This window comes from Diuraphis noxia, unplaced genomic scaffold, assembly GCF_037042655.1.
Source record: "Diuraphis noxia isolate RWA-SAM2 unplaced genomic scaffold, SU_Dnox_SAM2 contig0001, whole genome shotgun sequence".
Taxonomy (NCBI): domain Eukaryota; kingdom Metazoa; phylum Arthropoda; class Insecta; order Hemiptera; family Aphididae; genus Diuraphis; species Diuraphis noxia.
Window position 1 is genome coordinate 26,401,071 of NW_028301711.1, and position 18,144 is coordinate 26,419,214.

Genomic DNA, 18,144 nt, shown 5'->3' on the forward strand with positions numbered 1-18,144 from the left:
AGTATCTGGATATCCGTAATTCGAGGGCGTAATTAATTTATGGTTGTAATTAGAGAAAAAATAAATCCTCCAAGCCTCTTTAAAATGTTTTAATAAATATCAAACACAAGTGTGTTTAAGTGGTTTTGATACTTTAATATAATGCATAGACAGAGCTCTGGTATTTATCATCTTCTAAGAGTTGAATTATATGCATAAATGTACTTACGTTGAAACACTTGATATTATATGCTAGAAAATCTATACGTGCAATGAAAACAAATAAATTATGCGTTTGTTTAAGACTAAATGCGCAGAACATGCTAATTACTCCAATGAAAATATTAAATTATTAAGCATATTAACTAGCTAACTAATCTAATTTTGATTATTAGGTACTAAGAAAAATAAAATTAAACATATAAATGAATAACCAGCAATATTATTAATCCTCATTTTTGAGGTTTTTACGATTTGATTGATATTGTTGTGTTAAAACAAAAAAAACTTTTAATCATTTTACATTATTTTAAAAACAAATAAAGGTAATCGTTTTAAAAGATACGTAATATTTTTTATATACGTTTATACTTATACAAAAACTACACTGAAAATGTAATGATTTTTTTGTTGATTCAGATTTTACATAGAATAATATAATGTCGATTTCTGTATAATTTAATCTTCTATGATAACTATCATCATCAATAATTATAAATCTATAAAAAATTAAACATAACCGAGTTCGCAGAATTTTTATTTATAATTTATACATCTGTTTTTATCAGATTATTTTTAGATTTTTTTGAAATTTGTATAAACTTAAAGTTTTTGACATTTTTTGTCGTTTATTACTCATTAGTCATTATTAAATTGAATAAGTACTAATAAGTGCACAATAATATTGACGATGTACCGCGTACAACTGATACAACTACAATGACTAGCGCCCATTTTCACGCAATGACGCTGACGATGTGAAAATTACTCATCTGAAACGCAAATTGCCTATAGCCAACTCATCACGGCGAACGAATATTCAAATATTAATATTTTTCGCCGGGATATCATACCAAAGCTAATATTCACTGCCGAGAATGGTTTTTTGACGTTTTTTCTTTTTTAAACGTCACAGTTAATTTACCGTTCACCCACGTCCACGCGGTTGTAACGACGCTATTTAGTATTTGTTTCCATGGGAGTTCGCAAGATCGTTCAGCGGTGTGTGCGGAACGATTTTATTAAGGGTAACTTTTCTTTGATTTATATATACTGATATATATATATATATATTGCTATACAGCCACGTGGAATATATTATATTTTCATGTTACTCGATTTTACCCGCAATTAATAATTATAATAATTTATTTTTCACAAACCAAAAATCGGTAGGAATTTCGCAGGGTGTCCAGCTGCGTAACTTGCACACCCTGCGCTCACGCCTTATGACCATACTTTAGTATTTAGGCGTGCACGTTTGCAGGTAATATATTTTGAAGTTATTGTTGTAATTTGGGCTGTAGAACTGGCTAATGTTATATATTAGTGCAAGTGGCTCTTATACGTATAATTATGGCGATTTCATGAAACTTTCGTAAAATATTTCATTTACGTAAAAAATTGTTTATTATATCTTAGAGTTAACTTACAGCAAGAGAGCATTTTTTAAAATTAATTAAACAATATTAAATTATTGTATCAAATACGCTAATCAACTGATAGTTGAATAATGTATAATAACCAATTACCATTTTTTATTTTTTTTTTTGTAATTCATGATAAGTCTTTCATTATCAATAGTCTCAGTCTGTATAATCACTTATTAATAATAATTTCTGATCCTTTATAATCAAATACGTTTTAAAGAAAAAATATATTTTCCATTGAAACATTTCAAGAAGAGTTACATTTTCAATGTTGAAATATTTAATTACTATATAATTAGGGGTGACATTTTTTGGCAAAATTCCTTACTAAAAGAAGTAAAGTGCATCTTTTTTTGATTGATCATAGATAATGCATTCCAAGTATAAAATTCGTTTCGAGTAACGAGTGTTTCAAAGCTAAACATTTTATTTTGAACTTTTTGCATTTTTTGTATATTTCGGCGTTTTTATGTTTTAAGAGCATTTTTAGCATTATTGGGTCATTTTTATGGTTTTTAATGCATATTCGTTCAATATACTATACAAATTTAGCGTGTTTATTAATATAATATATTTTAGTGTCTACGTTTAGAATGAATAATATTGCCCCAAAACATATGCGTGTCAACATCATAGCAGCATCAAGTCAATTTTTCCAATTTTTTTTGTTTTCAATAAAATAATAAATATATTTTAATAATAAATTCTAAATTAAAATAACAAATTGTATAAAAAATAAATATAAATGGAATTTTTAAGGTCATCTTTGGCTATTTTTTAGAGCATATTAGTATGGTTTTAAGTGCATTTAAATCCGGGCCCTATATTAATTAAGTATTCAAATATATTACATTTTTCCATATGTAACTACCACTCCACAATAATTTTTTTTTAATCACTTTCATTTGTTGATATTTTCATTTGTTTTTGAAATATTTATAAAAACCTACGAGGAGCAACGTCTGTATTCACTGTAGAATAATATTTTAATTAATATTTTAACAATATTTACGAATGTTTTAACCAACATAAACTTGCTAATATTTTTGAAAATACGATACTCATAAAGTTATAATTCATAGTCAAATACATACCATACACTATACGCAATATATGTTTTATTTTTGTTTTTATTTTCCTCTTAGAATATATCAACACGACTTGCATAAAATTATTAATAAAAAGGAGACTTGTTATTTTTAAAACAACCATGCCCATTGCCCATTCATTTCGGGGACTGTTATGTCTACTATTAATAAATGTAATCCTTGCAGCTTTATTTAAAAAGGGGGTTTTTCGATTAGGTGGATAGAAAGGGTGTTCACTGCTTAGACTCCATCTATTTTTGGGAAACATCAATTAAGTAAAGGGAGGGGAGAGATCGACATTTTTAGAAACACGGAGACCTTACACTGTAATAAAAGACATTATTGTTCAGCATTACCGTTAAATCAAACGAATTTTCACTTTTAAGTGTAACGTTTAAAACCATTTATTCGGTTGAAAAAAATTATAATTAGAAACTTTGTACGTCGTTTATCTGCACGTGACAACTGACAAGCACTTAAAACGCTTAAAACCCTTGGTAGATGGTTATGGGATTTGTATTCCTTCGAGAGATATAGCACGTATATACAATTTGCCAGTAGTTTAATGAGTCTTATTTATAAGTCTAACTGTAGACAGAAAATGTCGTGTTCCGTCAGATTTTATTTCAAATTAAAACATTAAAAATGTCTTGCCATTTTACTGCCGGAGTACGAATGTACGACATAATATAATCGTTATGACATAGTTATTATTATCATATAATAACTGTTAAAGTTATTGATGAACACACATATACCCATTACACTATTCTTTGCTATCAATAATTATAAATAGATATATGTAGGTAAAACGTACTTGCTATGACTCATATCTAATTTTCATAGGTCTTTTGTGAATTTTATACATCATAGGCGTGTCTACGGGCCCACCCTGCCTCCCCAGTGACTTGATTCTTAGCCTCTTGGCGTATAATCTACCGTGGTTGAAACATAGATTTCTATATTATTTCTATATTATAGTTAGTAGTGCTATATAATTTCCATACAAAAATAAAAAGTCACAAATATAGATTAGAAAATACAGATCGTTGTAGTAAGTAAAAAATTTAAATTTTATAAATGGCCTCTCCAGCCATGGAGGCCTGGACACGCCCATGTTATACATGCTATGTAATGTACGTACACATCGTCATGTTTGTATATATATATATATACACATGCTCATATTCTGCGCATACGATTATAATATAAAACAGTATAGTCGAGTGTAATTTCAGCTTTTGTTTCGACGCTAAATTCAACATCATCAGCTCCGTTGTATACTACACGACGCAATATGATTATATGATGGGTACATCCCTACTATATTATATATATATAGTGAACACATTAATAAGTTGTGAAAATACTGTGCGCGTAAATAAAATTTTAAAAAAAATATCACGTAAAAAAAATTTACAACGTAGAAAAAAAACTTGACATATATTTTTTTATATTCTTCACCGATAAACTGACACGGCTCATTTCACTCGTTGTTCGCGTTGTTTCTGTTAAATACGAATATTGGTGAAAACGTAGCATAAGTGAAAAATCGCAGGTGTTATACTGAGCTTGCTGCAGGATTAGCTTATATGTATATTAGCACGGTGCAAAATGCACGTCGGACAGAATCCCACGAAATCGATTCGAAATAATTAATACACATTAAACACAAATGTAGTGTCCTAACCTTTGTCACGCCACTGATAGGGACTATGGTTTTAATTATATCTAATAGTAATTACTAATTATACAATATTAAATAAACATGAATTGATATAGTAGGTAAGTCACTAGTCAGGTGTTTAGAAGCTTTTTTTTAAGTAGGTATGTTTATACGAATTTTATGTAATTTTTAAAATGTCCTAGGTATGTAAAAAATACGAGATTTCAATAACATTTCTACTCTAGATTAAAATTTGTGTTATTATTCTCCATAAAAATGAAATATTTCAAAAAAATAAATTTCATGACATTTTAGAAGCCTATTAGTCGCATAACCAAAAAATATGGACAAGTGACTACTTTATCAACAACAGACAAGGAATATCGACGGATTTCAAATTGCGCCAAAATAAACGTATAGGCAACCTACATAATACAATGATATTTTACCCGGGTTAAAAATATTTTATAACATTCGAAATTCGGTTTGTGTTATAATAATAGGTAATGCACATTTTTGGGCAGAATTCAGCTCAAAGGGGAGATTAAAAATTATCTTAATAAATACCTACCACAGCGCAGTGCGCCATTGTCGTAAATATTGTTACTAAATTACAAATATCAGCAACAGCGATAGACTTACGCAAGCGAAAATATGACGTCTTATATTCTGTCGATTTTTTTTTCAGACCAATACAAATGAGATTTATTCCTTTTCAATATTATATAAATATTCCAAACCTGCAAACTATTTGCATTATAGTTGGTTTTTCATGCTGCAATCGTTCGAGACGTATAATAATTATAGTAATTGTCTGTCTACACGCACAAATCATCAGCATTTAGTCGTTCGTGATGTATATATAATACTTACAAATAATCTGATAAGTACAGAATTGTCTACTTTTAAACGAATTACATGACACCTTGACTTGGGTTGCCTTGATCCGATGATATATTTTGAATTGAACGTATTTGACACGAGCCAAAAACTATTAATATATTAAGTGAGAGTCTCGGATACATGTCAATTGGTCTTAAACAATTTACTGCAAATTATTGATCAAAAAATAACATTTTCAGGAATAATTTTTAATTTGAATGAATTTCACACAACTCTGGTTACATGTATGGTTAAATATATATTTTTTCTTCTTAGATTAAAAATATTTAAAAAATGTTGTTAGGTATATAAAAATGAAGTAAATTAAGCTTACAATATAAAATTATAATATGCAATATTTTTATATAAATCGATAATATTGGTAAATGTAATTGAATAAAAAAAAAAAATAATAAATCATCAAGATAGGTATATAATAATGAAAAACACTAAAAATTAAACTTGCAATTGAAAATTGTATGCAATGCCACGTTCAGCTGCACGATGTTATTAGTATACCGATTGACGATTTTGTCAGTATTTTGTCGTAGCGTTTCATAGTGATCTATACGACTATTGGATTCTTAGAGAACAATGCGGACTGATAAAATAGAGTAAGACTATAATTTTAGATAAGACTCGATCGTCAACGATCGAATAATGTTATGAAAAAAATACTATTCGCCCTTAAATTACTCTGAAATAACCTAGCTACTTAGCTATGTTTGCGATCAATTATTGTGCGGTAAATTGTAATTGCGATAAATTGGCTTGCGATCAATAGTTTGCGGTCAATTGCCTACAATAAAACCAAGTGTCTCGGGTACAAAGTCGTCGTACACTATTTTGAAACCATAGCTGCAACAGCAGTGCAGACCATGTTATATATATTATAATACTATAAATTAAATATTTAATAGGGAGTTGATTTTTACAGTTAATTTAAAAATAATAAATAACGAGTTCCGAGCATAATTTAAATAGAAAATCCGTGGGATACGAAGAAGAAAATATCAATGAGTCGTAATGGAAGAGATAAGTTGTTAACACTGCAGTTAAAATGCGCAAACAATCTGCGATAACTGAGCTGAGCGCTGAACGTATAATATATAAACATATTGCGATTTTCGAACCACTACATACATCATCGGTTCTTAAACTGTGTTCCGTGGAACCTTGGGGTTCCACGTAGATCACTTCAGGGTTCCGCGAAGCTTAGGGCGTCGTTCGATTGCGTCCCGTTTAAACCTTTTATACCTTTTCGGACAAGTAAATTATAATTTCTTACCTTTTTATGTTCCGATTGCGTCCTATTGTATAATAAATAATATGTATTAAATTACACTATTTTAATTTTTTAAATTGCAATACCTACAAGATTATTTATTAATTTCGTCAGGTAAATCATTTAGTTATAATTTATATTAACACTAATTGGAAGTTTGATTGTGTATCACATTGTATTTTTATTTTACTTAAGTTTCCGACTTTTTTACTATGGACATTTTCACCTCAGATTTTAGTATACCAAATTATATATATATATATATATATGTAATATCACTATGAATGTTAATTATAATTAAAAATTACTATTCTGCTTACCATCATCTCTGTTTATTTGACTGTGTATCAATGTTGCTGGTCTTAAAGTAATATCTTCAGTTGCTTTTCGTTTTAAATTGTTTCGAATACTTTGTCTCTTTAATAATTCAGAAGAATCCGGCTCATGACAATGATTAGTTAGGTTACTTTCATTTTCTAATAACACTGATCCACTCCTCTTAAAACAACACTTAATTGCATTTCTTATTTGTGCAACCCCAAAGCTCGACATCATTGGCCAACATTTTGTGGAAACTATATTTAAATTTATTAATAATTCGTATTTCTTTATTTTTTTCACTAAAAATTGTATTCATCATGACTGCAATATTGTAACACTAATACACTATAATATATCTTGCGACTAAAGCACTTTCAGACGTACTGAGTAGATAGATCGATCGTAAATCGATGACCAGCCTTATCTTGTCAATTTTGCGCTTACCTACTAAACAATAGGACGCAATCTGAACACAGAAAAGGTAGGGAAAAAATCGTTTACCTGTGCCCGGGACGCAATCGACGAACTCCGGAAGCTTAAGTAATTTTGTTTTAAATGTTCAAGAAAATTACTCAAAAATATCCATTATGGAAAATAATACTTGTATATTAAATAATAATGCATAAGCCATGTGGAATAATCTATCAGCTAACTCAATATATTCAATAATCTATACTTCTACTTAATATTATAATTTATTTGCAAATAATCCTAAAAAAAAACTAAAAAGCTAAAACGAAGTAGGGGTTCCACGATAAAAGTGGACATTGAAAAGGTTTCCACGGATAAAAAAGTTAAGAAACGCTGACATCGACTATTTGAAAAATATATCCATTTGTCCATTGCATGAACGTATTACATTATATATCATATACTTATTATTATATTGCAGAATATTTTAAATTGATTGTAGGACGCACAGCAGTATACTGCAGATATCATATTATTATATTGGAGTTCTATAAGTCGTGAAAAACTGCGTGCACAAACAGGTACTTGAAGCGAAAAGCATTCGATAAAAATCCTATTGCAGAGGGTTATTGTGAGAAGACGTCTTGATAATATAGTTTTAATAGAATGATGTAGTCGTATATATTGTACATATTACATATTATACATACATATATGTGTCAGGTAACGCAACTATATACATTTGATAATAACACATAACCATTTAGGGATTTAGTAGTATAAGTGCTACATATATAGTATAGTAACAATAAAACATCTTATGTAGGTTATATTTATACGTTTTTAATTTTAAGTTTAATATATCACTTATATATAATCATTTTTTTTATCACTTAAGAATTCATACACCATTACATGTCTAGGTGACTAGCCAGCTATGCCAACATGAATTTATGTAGAATTCTTCTCGCCCACAACGGATAATAATCACAAAAACATATAGGTACATACTACTATATTCTACTCAATGGGTGGATTTTTAAACTAGACTACATCCATAATATTTATCCTGCATTTTTTTGTACACTTTAGAAGAAAAGAAAATGTTTTTTTAAATTTGTGTGATAAATTGTTGAGCATATACCTATTACGAATCAATTAATTTTATTATTTATAACATAACCGCATTTGACGAGTTAATTTTTAGTTCTTTGGTAATTCACCAAAACGATAAAAATCAATTGTAGTAAAATTATTATCTAATTTTAATATTATTTTCCTAATCAGAAATTGAAGGAAACTAAGGAAAAACGGTAATAATAATTTCTGAGCATTTCACAGAAGAGCAAAAACAAAGTTCATAGACTTCCTTATCCATTTTATAATAATAAAACAAAAAACATGATTTATGAAATATTATTTTATTAAAATGTATTAACTTTGAAAATTAATTGAAATTAATTGAAAATGTTGTATAAAATTATGAATATCTTATACCCACATATATTAAATAGTTTATTATTATTTTCAGTTATATCTACTCAATATAATATTGTATTAGTAATATACATTCTACATTCTACTAATTAAAAATTAATGTTAAAAATATCTGGATAATAAAAACGGCTTATCGCTTATGATTTACAAAGAAAATATTTTGAAAATTTAATTTGACGTCGGACGGGATGTAAACATATTTTGTTATATTCAATCCTCATATAATTTTTTAATAAATCACTAAAAATACAATATGTACGCTTTTATATCGATGCAATATCTAATAAAATATTTTATCTTAAGCTAGCAATTTCATTATTTCAAATATAACCAATAAAAATGTCGGCCTGCTTTTATCTGTTTATCGTTATTGATCGCCCATGCGTAGGTATTTACGCGAGTATAGTCACCGACGCTCATAAAAATTCATTTTTAAATTTAAAGAAATTATGTTGAACATACACATGAATCGATTTCTTATACAAAAATAGAATAACAAATATTGCAGAAAAATTCTAAGAGATAATAAGGAGCAGATTGCAGCAGACGAAATGTGAAAGAAACCCATCAAAATTAATAGAACATAACTAAAATAACTATGAATAACGTTAGTTGTGATTGGAAAATTACAAACATTATTTAGGTTCAAATAAATATTTATGAAAAGGGAAAAAAATCTCATTTATTACTTTCGAGTTCTTTAAACAATACCATACGTATATTTTACTTATTTTATTATTATTTAGTTATTAATTATTAATTATTATTAATAATAATAATATTTATAATTATTATGATTATTATTATCATTAATTATTGATTCATATTATATTTATTAAAATTTTATTATTACTGATAAGTAATTTTTATAGTTTTGACAAAATTTTATTGGGTAATTAATAGGTTTATAAAGCAATTAATAAATTTGACAATGTTGCATACAATTTCATAGGCAATCGATTATCGAATTGGTTTTTTTTTATATTATATTCACCGATGAAAATTCGCATATGCACACATGTTATCAAAAAGGACAAACACACGCGTTCTATCTTCTATTAATATTTTTTAATTACAAAATAACTAAAATCAATAATGGACAAATCGTCAGTTTTTATTTAGATATATAGTTTTGTCCAAATTAAAAATGTATATTCTTTGAATAAAAAAAAAAAAAATCGTGCATAATAATATGATGTTTAATTGATGAATTTTGTCAAAATATGAATATCATAATATGCTTATAAAAAGAGATTGTTGTTTGCATGCATTTTCAATATTTTTCTTTAAAAACAACTTGAATTAACGTTGTAATGTATACCTATACATTTTTCACTAAAAAAAAATGTACTAATTATAAAGTTATGGGAAATAAATCATACAAATCTATAAAAAGCTGAAATAAGCTTAAATATTTTTAAAACTATTTCATACCTAAAAAATGATAATTTTGTGAACATATCAAGTCTTCATGAATAAAATTATATTACGTATTGATATTTTTAAATACTGGTATTCCGTAATTTTTTTGTTGAGATTTTTAGATTTTAAGTAGAGCGATAATATCAAAAATGAAAATGAAATCAACTTACTGGTTTTAGTGATTTTACAATGATGTGTTCTTTATGAATTTATGATGTATCTGTGTGATCAAAAACGCTTCAATATCCAACTTTTGGGGAGGTTTCTAAAATTTATATAATCATTACCTAGACGTCCGTTGTATAAATTTACATGTATATCATTTTCGTATACGTATAACATTATGATGTTGGCGCATTTTATTTTTTTCTCTGACCCATTCGCAACATCTCAATTTTACATTAACAATAATAATTATAACTATGGCAATTTCTAAAGTTGAAGCAAAATGACCTAGTATGAAATTTAAAGGTAACATTATAATCTAGGTCATTGCATAGGCTTTTCATTATATTTTACTTAGTGAGTTATGACTTTTTAAGTATTTTAAAATTGTAAATTGTTTGTACCTACTTCATAACTTTACTAAATATATGATATATATATATATATATATATATATATATATATATATATATATACGTATATATCGTATATATCGTATATACAGTGTGTAAACGCTAACTGAGAACACTCAATAAATTTACGTATAGAGTCTTACGATTTGAATTCTGTTTTCTGGTCGGTTGTTAATATTACATAAAAATACACATTTTTATGGCCTTTCAATTTTTTTAACTTAATTAGATATGTACATCATACGCAGTACAACTTTGTTTCTTAAATGGTAACCACCTATTTTAACCACTGATTATTTGTTGCCTAATTTTTTAATGAATTTTGGTAGTTAAACCAACTTTGTAAGTCCAAAATTGATCAAGTTATAGCAACTCAACCAAAAAACTGTAAAATTCACGCTATTTAAAGTTGTTTGACTGTAACTCTTAAAATAATTATTCTAGGATTGTTTAGGCTTGACATTTTCATCCCTAACTATTAAGTCAATATTCACACATAATCATAATCTCAATTACTGTATAGTTTTCACTGTAATTTGTGTAAGAGTTATAACTTATAGCAGAAAAAACGAATATAAGTATGATGTTTATTTCATTACATTTAATGGATCTATTATAATGTATTAATAATTAATAAAAAATTCAATTCTTACAACTCACATAAGTTTATTTAGTTGTTATTTCATTTATCGTATAAATTGTTCAAATTGTTGTCCACCATGAACTAAACATGATTCAGCGCGCCGCATAAATTCTTTATTTGTTGCAGCTGTAATTTGTTCATGAGACAGTTGATTGCATGCTGCTGTTATTTTATCTTTTGAATTTTGAATATTTATAGGAGGGTCGGCATAGACTATTGTTTTTAAGTGATCCCATAAAAATAATCTATTGACGTAATATCAGATGATCGTAGTGACCATTCAATGGGTCCGTAAGTTCCGAGCCATCGATTTGGAAATTGAGCATTTAAATAGTCGCGAACTACTTGAGTGTTCCTTCATATAAAAATGGACCAAGCAATTTACTACCAATTAAACCAATATATTCCCCAAACAGTTTGATCATTGGTTTCAAATGTCCAATGTGAATTTTGATCGTCCCAGTAACGGTTATTTTGCTTATTAATAACACCATTATTTGTAAACTTCGATTCATATGTCCATAATATCAGAATTTAGAATTAATGGGTTTCCATCTAAACCGGGCATCAACCACGCAACAAAAGTAAGTCACCGATCTGCATCACCCTGACGTACCTAAATGCTGAACTAAATCCGGTCGATATGAATGCATTTTATACTTCTATAAAATCTTACAAACTGCGGTATGAGATATTCCAAGCTCTCTACCAACATGCCGTGTAGAAACTCTGGGATTTGCTCTAACATGGGCTAATAATTGTTTCTCAACCTTTTCACCTAAACCATCACCTCGTCTTTGTTGTTGATTGTTAACCCTTTTAGAAAATGACCCATATGTTCTGAGATTCCTTTCTAAGTTATAAATTAAACTATGGGCAGGATGTTATCTATCTTAAGTTATTAATAAAAAAAATGAAATTAACTTAGAAAATTATCTAAATAAAAATTAAACAAATTATACTAAACATACCTGGGTAACGTCGTGCTTGCACGACGTGCATTTTTTTGACACTCCCAATAAATAAATAACTTATCGACTTTTTGCGAATGATTCATATTGGTCACGAAGTAACGTACGTGTTTGAACGATGAAAAATATTGAAATGTTCAGTTACTTAATTTATTTTATCGTATTTAATTTTGTATCAAATCGTCGTACAGATAAATATTTACTCTAAGGTAGATATAATTCTACTAAATGTTTAATTTTATAATAGCCACACATAAAAATGTGTATTTTTGGACCAAAAACCAGAATTCAAATCGTAGGACTCAATACATAAATTATTTGTTGAGTGTCCTCAGTTAGTGTTTATACACTGTATGTCTGTAAATATTATATTATAATATTACATATTATATATATACTAAATATACTAAAAGTCTATGAGATGTCATGGATAATATTAAGACTATTATCTTACCTTTAAGTTATAAGAAGTAATTTAAGTTTTTAACTTTCATTTTAGAAATTAATATGATTATAATTATGCGTTGCACGTGGATTAGAAAGAAAAAATACATGTTTTTTATCACTGAAATTGTTGATTGTAATGTAACTCATTTCCTACCATAAGCTCAAATAAAGATGGAATTTAGGGACTAAGCGGCTTATCCTCACAGATTTTTTATTATATTTTTAAGTTCATTGAGCTAATGTGGGATTTTCAGCACCCCAAATCTCAATTTTTATTTGCACCTATGCCTCCTTATTCGTTCTTAACTCAAGTCACCCTCATGAATTGTTGTTTGAGACAATTTGAATGAATACAATTTTTCTGACATAATTTGGTATTCATATATAATTTCAGAAAAAGGTTTTTTAAATATACCAAAAATATTTTATATTATATTTAAACATATGTTAAATGTCTATAGTAGCTCAAAAATACTCAAAATAATATCGTGTTTTTAAAAACGTAATATAAATAGTTATGTATTTTGAATTTTCAAAAAAAATTATTTTTGACATATTCCATTTCGAATCCATTATTTCATTAATATTTGATATTCCTTTTTTTTTCCTTTTTTTTCCTCTTTTTATATTTTAAGCTGAGCGATAAATGTATATTGAACTTACTATTATGTGTTGTTGTTTTTTTTTTGTGGGTGTATTATATTATTATATCACTTTTGGAGTAGTATTATAGTCGTATAGATGCTTATGTGCTATTCAATATATTAATAATATTTTAACATTTTTCAAATCATCCAAGAAATTGTGATGTTGAAATTTAAAAATAATTAACCGCACATGGTTTCATCAAAAATTTATGTTAGCATTTTTTAATTATGATTATACAATTTTGAATTTATTTGTTTTGTTCATATTTTATAATCGTTTGAACATTCAAACTTTTTAAAAATTGTTTTTAATTAAAGTAGACATGATAAAATGTTTGTCTTTGAAGTTAAAATACATGACAATTTAATACAACATTTATTATAAGTTGTTCTTATAGCACTTGGTTAAAAAATATTGTGTTCTATAATTGTACTACTTTGTGAACACTATTAATTAGTTATTATTTAGTGATTTTTGGGAATTACTATTGCTGTCAGAACTCAGAAGTATAGCTTCCTTTTTGCTGATTTAGCAAATACTTAATAACTTGATGGATTGTCTTTTTCACCATATTATATAAAAAACTCATATAGCATTTGAATAATATTGAATGTTGTAGTTATTAAAGAGAAAAATGTAAATTAGTAAATTTCATACACACATTTTCGATTCATATGTATAGTAAAATTATTTTTAATTTACAAATAGCGCACCTAAAAGTTCAAATTTTAATTAAATTCGTCAATTAAATAGGAAATAAAACTATAAATAGGAAAAATAACAGCCAGAAGTTACATAAGTGCAGTGTACACTACACAGTAGCTAGGTTTATACATTAAATTAACTACAATTAGGGTTTTAAAAGTTATATGAGATACGGAAAAGTGAAAAAATAAATCGTACGATTCTTGGTCTATAATTTTAATGGAACCACTTATGCCCAGGGATGTATTTATTGTGGGGGGGGGGGGGTGGAGCTGTGGCTTTCCCATTGACCAAATATCATCCGAACATGATATAAAACTCTAAAAGTATAAGTGCAAATAAAGTGACAAGATGCCACAATAAAAAATATGGGATAAGTTATAGCTGTGTATAATTTGAACTTTATGTGTTTGTGCCCCCACCCCCCATAAGACATTTCTTAATACGCCACTGGTTATGTCCTATTTTATGTGTATTCAATGTATAGGTTAATATAACCGTACCAAATTGATATTATGTAGAACTTAATGTCAATTTTATATCAACCCTTTTAGAATTTAATAATCATTGTTGTATATAAAATATACAATAGTGATGAAAATTGTAATATAGACTATAGTTCCTAATATTTATAATTACTTCATGCTAATATAATTAAATATTAATCTATTCATTTTTTGTCGTTTTTTAAAAAACGTTTTTTACACATAATATCATTTATCCATGTTTCTTATGTTATTATTTCTTATATTTAAGTATGCGATTTCCACACCTTATATATTTATTAATTTACCATTATATAATATTACTCGATAGAAATAAAAAAATAATATCTATGGAGATTGATCACTTTCACTCATATCACTCAGGTCCACTACAATAATTATTGCTGCACGTGGGTTTCATTACAGCAATAGAAATAAAAATAAAAATAATCATTTGTGTATTGTTTAATTAACAAAAATATGATTTCCAATCATAACAGACAGTTAGTTTATTACAGAGAAAAGTTATTAAATTTGTGTAAACATATATTTTTATAGATGCCAATATAAACATTTGACTATAACAATTTTAATTTTCTCGTAATTTAATAATACTAATAGAAACTGTGTTCTTGCTGAATATATGTAGATACAGCCAACTGATAATCGTTATTACAAATGTATTCATAATTTTAAGTGAGTTTTTAAGCCCCTCGTAAACATACAGTAGAACTGGCGGCAAAACTAGAAGGTTTTTTAAGTAATGAAAAAATATTCGGATGTTAAAAATAATAAACATATTTTATCTTAAGGAGTCAAATTAAAAACGTCAGTCTAATATCAGTGTTTTGGATTAACCTTATTATTTATACACTTATAAGAATTAAAAATAAATTAAAATAAACTTAAACTATACGGGTTTTTTTTTTAAATTAAAAAAATAATGGATTTCTTTATTGCGGCATATTTACTAGCATTGAGCACGAACTGTTTTGGAAAAGAGGCTAATCTCGAGTTTATTCATCACTGTGGACTGCGTTCAACTGATAAATATTTAATTCAATTTCTACCGCCTGTAGCTTTTAGTTGGATCATATTAATATGATGAGATGTCATCAGTGAATTGATGGATTTTACTTTAACATTTTCCATTTTTATTGAAAATTAAAAAAATACCATTGGTGCTTTTTTAAGTGTGGAAACATTAATAATATCATTTTTTATAAAAACTTAATAAGCAAATTTTTAATCTTATTTTTAGAATTGTAGACATTTTTATTTTAATGAAACACTAGCTATAGTCGAATTTGAGTAGTTTTTAAAATATTAATATTTTCAATATTTATGTAGGATATTATAACTAGTGTTTGAAAATTTCATGAAATTTAAAAAATGAAATATTTCAAAATGTGTGAAATATTTCAATTATCATTATTTTTGTAGTTTTGTCTTGTAAAATATTAAATAATTAATCTAAATAAATTAAATACCTCATTAGTCATTGACATACATTTTTTTCTCAGTTTTAATGTATAATAATATGTTGTGTTTTTTTGCTGTACCTATTATTTAATGTAAAAATGTAAAACAAACAAGGAATAGGTAAGTATCGTATATTTTGTATGTACCATGAGCGTGGTTACTTATATAGTTATATACTTATATGTTAAAAATCAGATCAGAGTTTTCTTGATCATGAATCTTTATGACATTTATTTGTATAGGAAACCAGTACTCAGGTAAATATTATAAAGATCATAGTTTTCTTACTAATAATCAACGTGTAATTATATAATTAAATATAACAAAAAACATAATAAAAATATTAAATATAAAAATTAATAAATATTAAAAAGAAACATAAAGCCCCGATTTTTAGTAAACCAGTACTTAGGTATATTAGTAGGTATATATTATAAAGATCATAGTTTTTTAACTAATGAACTTGAAATAATATAAATTATAATTATTGTAATTTAGTTATCTCTTATATTGGCGGGAAGATAAAATTTATAATGCAGTAAGGCCAAATAGTGAATTAAAATGATTAATAAAAATCCAATATTTCACAAAACATTGAAATATTTCATGAAATATTTCTCATACTTCGAACACTAATTATAACCAACTATGTATACTTTAAAAATCTCCAATGACAGATCCACAAATTAAATAAAAATGTTTTTTAAACTTTTTCTAAAGAAATATATAAAATATTTATTTTTATTTGAATATCTATCTAAAACCAACGGTTTTCGTTGCACGAAACATTGCGTTTGATACGTTATGCCTACTTGTGCAGGATGAACGAAAACCACAAATCTGTTCTGTATAACGGTCTCTTAATGTTGTAAACAGATCCAAACACAATATACCTACTAAACATATGTATAACCATTTAAATGATTATTTTAGATAAATAAATAACAAAGATAAGAAGAATAAATAACATTACTTTCAATATAATAATAATATTATATTATATAACTACCATCGTGTGTTTAACGTTTTTTTTCATCCTATACAGAGGAAACGATTGTTTATCGACTGAATTCAAATAGTTGTATTTCAATGGAGTCCAGAAATGCCCCGAAAATCGGGTTTGTTTGAAATGTCTTACAACAAATAAAGTAATTTATTGAGACACGTGGCGTTTTGTATACGACGGAGAGACCGAAATTTAATATATTGCGGACTGCGGTACAAATAAAATGTAACCTTGGACGATTTTGCCCTTATTGAATATGTTTCAAAAGAAATATATTATATAGGACGTAGGTATGTAGACCATTAGTGCTGTTATGTGTAATATGCATTTGGGGTTTTTTTTTATGGATTTATTGTGTCAATGATATGTATATATATAGGTCTCAGACTTCTAGACTTACAAAATACGTGTGAAACTGTGAATGTGTTTCTGAACGGTTCTCCAGGATAAAACGGAATAGTGCCAAGCACCATATGTGTCACGTACTCACACTATTGTGTTTAACGTTTATAATGCAACCATTCCTTTTTCCATGAGTTTTTTATTGAATGGTGTTTACTTTACGATGCTCTTATAAAATGCTAGTCCGTTGACCGTTGTACACAGTTACATATCCAGTCCAAATTTTAACATCATTACAATTTGTGCTAATTTATTTTTTCATATTTGAAGTAAAACTACTTTACAGATGTCGCCTACAACGCCAAAAAAATATGCTCACGACACGACACTGTGATGGCGACAAATATAAATTATGTATATCTGATTATTATTATAATTAACTATTTAGATATTAAATAATTAGCGTGCAATAGTGAGACGAAGTGTCGTTTTATTATAGGATACTGTAAGTCTGTAATTTTATTCAATTTGTAGTAAATATGTAATAATCATGTACCCATATAATAATTATTATTGAAACGCTTTTAGGTTATTGTAATATATTATATTATTATATTTTCTTATAAACTTACCGGTA

At 27.0% G+C, this 18,144-nt stretch overlaps 1 pseudogene; it reads right to left on the bottom strand.

Annotated features, from left to right (window-relative positions):
* Window positions 1-11,464: 11,464 nt before the first annotated feature.
* On the bottom strand, window positions 11,465-12,074 carry LOC149060412 (uncharacterized; annotated as a pseudogene).
* Between the last annotated feature and the right edge of the window lie 6,070 nt (window positions 12,075-18,144).